At 35.7% G+C, this 6,132-nt stretch overlaps 1 non-coding gene across 1 annotated transcript; it reads right to left on the bottom strand.

Moving 5' to 3' along the window:
- Nucleotides 1–392: 392 nt before the first annotated feature.
- LOC131172305 (small nucleolar RNA R71) lies at nucleotides 393–499 on the bottom strand. Its single transcript, XR_009142787.1, has one exon. It is a non-coding gene; the product is annotated as a small nucleolar RNA R71 (small nucleolar RNA).
- Between the last annotated feature and the right edge of the window lie 5,633 nt (nucleotides 500–6,132).

A 6,132-nucleotide genomic window follows, 5' to 3' on the forward strand; every position in this document is an offset into this window, starting at 1 on the left:
GAGTCAGAGTCAAATTCCAAAATGAAACCATGGCTGCTAGAACCTTGAAAGAGTTGGCTGCTCCTGATGTAAACCAACAGCCTTTGTGTATCCAATACCCTGCTTTAAATGTTGCTTTTGAGTTGAAATTTGGACTAATCCATTTGTTGCCTAAATTTCATGGTCTTGCAGGTGAGGATCCACATACGCATTTAAAGGAATTTCATGTTGTGTGTTCCAGCATGAAACCTTAAGGAGTTTCAGAGGATTAAATCAAGCTTCGAGCTTTTCCTTTCTCACTGGAGGGCATAGCTAAGAATTGGTTGTATTACCTTCCTTCCGGATCTGTCAACTCATGGAATGGAATGAAGCAGATATTTCTAGAGAAGTATTTTCCTGCTTCCCGTGCTGCCAACATAAGAAAAGAAATTTAAGGCATCCGACTGTACAATGGAGAGAGTTTGTATGAGTATTGGGAGAGATTTAATAAGTTGTGTGCAAACTGTCCCCATCATCAAATAAGTGAGCAGCTTTTGATTCAGTATTTCTATGAGAGACTTCTACCAATGGACCGCAATATGATAGATGTTGCTAGTGGAGGAGCTTTGGTTGACAAAACACCAGAAGAGGCAAGGAGGCTAATTGCTAACATGGCAGCAAATTCTCAACAGTTTGGAATGAGAATGGATCACACACTATGAAGGTTAATGAGGTAAATACATCTGACCTTGAGAAACAAATTTCTGATTTAACTTCTTTGGTGAGACAGTTGGCTGTAGGGAACATGCAAACTGTTAAGGTATGTGAAATTTGTTCAGGTTCGGGTCATGCTACTGATATGTGTCCTGCATTACAAGAGGATGAATCAATGCAACATGCTAATGCAGAAGGACATTATGGACAACCACAACGTAGGTATGATCCCTATTCGAATACTTATAATCCAGGATGGCGAGATCATCCCAATTTGAGTTATGGGAACCAACCGGTGCAAAATCGATACCAGCAGCAAAGACCACAAGTGAATCAACCACCTCCACAACCACCGCTGCCTCCCTCAAATCAAGGTATGTCACTTGATGAAATTGTTAAGGCTTTGGCTAACAATACCCAACAGTTTCAAAAGGAGACCAGAAATAGCATTCAAAACATAGAGAGGCAGATTGGTCAGTTAGCCTCATCTGTGAGTAAGCTGGAAGCTCAAGATTCTGGAAAGCTCCCATCACAAATAGTCATGAATCCTAGAGAAAATGCAAGTGTGATACTATTGTGGAATGGGAAAGAAGTTGATAATCAGACTACTCATGAGCTAATAAAAAAGAAGAAGCAAGGAGCAAAAGAGTCTGAAGTTCCTAAAGTTGAGGTAAATACTGAACCTAACTTGAATAAGGTTAATAATTCTGTTCTTTCTCCATTCCCATGAAGGTTGGCTAAAAATAAGAAAGAAGAACAAGAGAAAGAAATTTTGGAGACTTTCAGAAAGGTGGAAGTGAATATGCCTTTACTTAATACGATCAAACAAGTTCCCAAGTATGCTAAATTCCTTAAGGAACTATGCACTACAAAGAGCAAGTTGAGGAATAATGAGAAGATCAGTGTGGGGGAAAATGTGTCGGCATTAATTTAGCAAAAATTACCCCCTAAATGTAAGGATCCAGGTTCATTTTTTATTCCCTGCAGAATAGGTGATTCTAAATTTGAACGTGTAATGGCAGATTTAGGAGCATCTATTAATGTTATGTCAAATTCAGTTTTTCAAACTTTAAATTTGGGTCCTTTGAAAGAAATCAGTGTCATTATTCAGTTAGCTGATCGTTCTAATGCTTACCCATTGGGAGTAGTTGAGGATGTGTTGGTGTAGGTTGGAGAATTGATTTTTCCTGCAGATTTTTACATTCTGGATATGGAGGATAGTGTTCCCACATCAAAGTCAGCTTTGATTTTGTTTGGAAGACCTTTCCTAAAAACTACCAAGACAAAAATTGATGTGGATGATGGTACCTTAACTATGGAGTTTGATGGAGAGACTGTCAAATTTAATATCTTTGATGCCATGAAGTATCCTGCTGATGATCATTTTGTCTTTTCTATTGATGTTGTTGATACAATTGTGCAGGATGTCTTTGAGTTAAGCATAGAGGATGAGTTAGAAGTGGTGATTAGTCAAGGAATTCAAGTAATCAGTACCAATTAACCATTAAGTGTAGAGGTTCAAGAGGCAGTAATGGCATTGCAATCATTACTTCCTGTTCAAAAAAGGTATGGAGTACCAAAGATCGACTTACCTGTATCTCACACAAAATTGTTACCTTCTGTTGTGCAGGCACCAGTCCTTGAACTCAAGCCTTTACCTGAGCATTTGAAGTATGTTTACTTGGGAGACAATGAGACACTTCCAGTTATCATCTCAAGTAATTTAACAAAGATTGAAGAAGACAGATTGACTAGGGTTCTGAGACTACACAAGGAAGCAATTGGATGGACAATAGCTGACATCAAATGTATAAGTCCATCAGTGTGCATGCACAGAATTTTACTAGAGGATGAGGCTAAACCAAGTAGAGAAGCTCAAAGGTGATTGAACCCACAGATGATGGAGGTTGTGAAGAAGGAGATTTTAAAGCTACTAGATGCAAGAGTTATTTACCCATTTTCAGACAGCAAATGGGTAAGTCCAATCCAAGTAGTGCCAAAAAAATCAGGAGTCACTGTGGTAGCAAATCAAGATATAATCAAATTGTGATTGCACCGGAGGATCAAGAGAAGACTACCTTCACTTGCCCTTTTGGAACTTTTGCTTTTAGAAGGATGCCCTTCGGGCTTTGTAATGCACCTGCCACATTTCAGAGATGCATGATGAGCATATTTTCATATTACATTGATACTTGCATTGAGGTGTTCATGGATGATTTTACTGTGTATGGTGATTCATTTGATGCATGTTTACATTATTTAACTTCTGTTCTTGAGAGATGCATTGAGAAAAATCTTGTTTTGAATTATGAGAAGTGTCATTTTATGGTGGAACAGGAGATTGTTTTGGGTCATGTTGTCTCTAATAGGGGTATTGAGGTGGATAAATCTAAAATTGAGCTAATTGTGAACTTACCCTACCCCACAATTGTAAGGGAAGTACGCTCTTTTCTTGCTCATGCAGGTTTCTATCGCAGGTTCATTAAGGATTTCTCTAAGATAGCATTGCCTTGATCTAGACTCTTGCAAAAAATTATTTCTTTTGAGTTCAGTGAAGAGTGCAAGGAGGCTTTTGACAAATTAAAATCTGCATTGACATCACCCCCTATTATCCAGGCTCCTGATTGGACAATACCATTTGAAATTATGTGTGACGCAAGTAATTATGCAGTGGGAGCAGTTTTAGGGCAGCATGTTGGGAAGCTCTTTCATGTGATTTATTATGCATCCAGAACACTCAATTAAGCTCAGCGCAATTATTCTATAACCGAAAAAGAGTTTTTGGCTATAGTTTTTGCTTTAGATAAATTTCGGTCATATTTACTTGGTTCTAAAATAATTATCTTCTCTGATCATGCAGCGTTGAAGTATCTCTTGGCAAAGAAGGAAGCAAAACCAAGGTTGATTAGATGGATCATTCTGCTGCAAGAATTTGATCTTCAAATCAAGGATAAGAAAGGAGCTGAGAACGTGGTAGCAGATCATTTGAGCAGGTTAGTGACACAAGAAAATCCACTTTCTTTGCAAGAACTTTTTCCTGATGAGCAGTTATTTAAATTGCAAGGTATGATCCCTTGGTATGCTGATTTGGTTAATTATTTGGTTTCTAAGGTTGTGCTTTTTGATTTGAGTAGAGCTAAGAAAGAGAAATTGAAAAGTGAGGCAAAGTATTATGTGTAGGATGACCCGTATTTGTGAAAATTTTATTCAGATCAAATTATTAGGAGATGTATTCCTGATAATGAGATTCAATCTATTCTTACTTTTTGTCATGCCTATGCATGTGAAGGTCATTTTGGACCCAAGAGAATGGGTAGAAAAATATTAGATTGTGGTTTTTACTGGCCCACTATATTTCGTGATTCATATTTGATTTGCAAAAATTGTGAACAATGTCAAAGAACAGGAAGTTTAACCCGTAGGAATGTGATGATTCAGAATTCAATACTTGTTTGTGAGATTTTTGATGTGTGGGGTATTGATTTTATGGGTCCATTTCGTTCTTCTTTTGGCTTTGTTTTTATATTACTTGCTATTGATTATGTGTTGAAATGAGTGGAAGCCAAAGCCACCAGGACTGATGATTCTAAAGCTATTGTAAGTTTTATCAAGTCAAACATTTTTAGCAGGCTTGGAGTTTCTAGAGCTTTAATCAATGACCTGGGCACACATTTTTGTAATAGAATTGTTGAGGCATTGTTGAGGAGATATTGTAACACCTCGAACCTCCGAGTTATGAATAGTACCATTTTTGGTCCGTGACTAGTACTCTTCAAAGACACCTTGAGGACCAAAAAAATAAATAGGAAATTAATTGAGATAGACACAATAAAAATTTAAGAGACCCAAAAATATAAGGATTCACCAGGTATATTATAAAAGAGGAATTATGACACGATAAGGGCATTTTGATCAATTCACTTTAAGAGTTGATTTTTTTGACCAAAAGGTTGTTTTAATTAAATAAAAATAAATTATTGAATTATGAAGAAATATTGAGAAAAATTTAGTGTAAATATAAAAAGAAAAGAAAGGAAATAAAATTGTAAGTTTTATGATATTTTTTGACACAATTAAAATTTTTAATTGAAATAAACTAATTTTGAGAATAAATATATATAAAAGATAAGACAAATTAAAAAGCTATTTCTTCCCTTTCTTTCCCATTTAGTTACTACCCACTCTCTCTCTTTCTCTCTTTCTTTCTTTCTTCTTCTTCCTTCTTTCTCCATTGACACCCATTCTCAAAACTCAATTCCTTGCTTTTCCTCCATGGGTTTTCCATCTAATTGGTAGAGGACATCAAATTAATCTTTGATTAGAGATTAAAAGCAAGTGGAAACAAGAGATTAGAAGAGGAACAAGATTTGGAAGAGATTGGAAGTGGGAAAAATCATCAAGTGAGATAAGCTCTCTCTTTCATGCTTGATTAACCAAATATGCTTTGAATCAAGTTTGAGTGTAATGAATTTACATGAGAAAGTATGAAATTTCATAAGAAAATGAAAGAAAACATGCAAGGAATCTAAACTAGGGTTTTGGCCAAATTGGAGAAAAGTTAGGGTTTGATGTCTTTGAATGAAATTTATGATGAGATTAAGCTTAGTTAAAGTAGTATACATGATTGCGGTAAAGAAATTGCATGAAATGTGTATAAATTTAATTATGGGAGATTAGGGTTCATGGGAAAATTGGAGTTTTGATGCTAGAGAGTGAAATTGCAATGTGTAGTGTTAAATTATGGTAGGATTAGGGAAAATTGCAAACTTTGGTGTTTGAAAATTATGGGGTTTGTGCTAGGAAGTGCCATTGATGTGTCAATGCTAAATTATAGTCATTTTGGGTGAATTAAATGTGAATTGAGGTTGGTTAGTGGGAATAATTAAAGAAATGAAAAATTTGAACCTAGAGCAGAATTTGCACACTGAGTTCAGTGTGTTTGACAGCCCATAAATTAAGCTACACAACTCCAATTAGTGTGAAACCAATTTTTATGAAGATACCCTGCCCTGAAAAGGACCTTAAACTATCTGAAATGAGCCTTGAACTTAGAGAAAAAATTTTAAAACCTGTAGAATTTGACCATATGAACAGTAAATTTTGCATGGCCATAAATCTCTCTAGAAAACTCTGATTTTGGTGATTCTTAAATCGATGGAAACTTAAGACATAGTAGAACATTTCATATGAAGAACTTGAGGCCAAATTATGGACTTAACCCAATCAAATTTCTGAGCAAAGTTGAATCACTGAATTTGCAGAATTGCAGATTTACCATATGAATAGTAAACTTTGTATGACCATAACTCTCTCTAGAAAACTCCGATTTAGGCAATTCTTGAACCGATGGAAACCTAAGACATAGTAGAACATTTTGTATGAAGAACATTAGACCAAATTATGGACTTAACTTGACCAAATTGCTAAACGAAATTGGATCGATAAATTTGCCAGAATTAA

This window comes from Hevea brasiliensis, chromosome 13, assembly GCF_030052815.1.
Source record: "Hevea brasiliensis isolate MT/VB/25A 57/8 chromosome 13, ASM3005281v1, whole genome shotgun sequence".
NCBI lineage: Eukaryota > Viridiplantae > Streptophyta > Magnoliopsida > Malpighiales > Euphorbiaceae > Hevea > Hevea brasiliensis.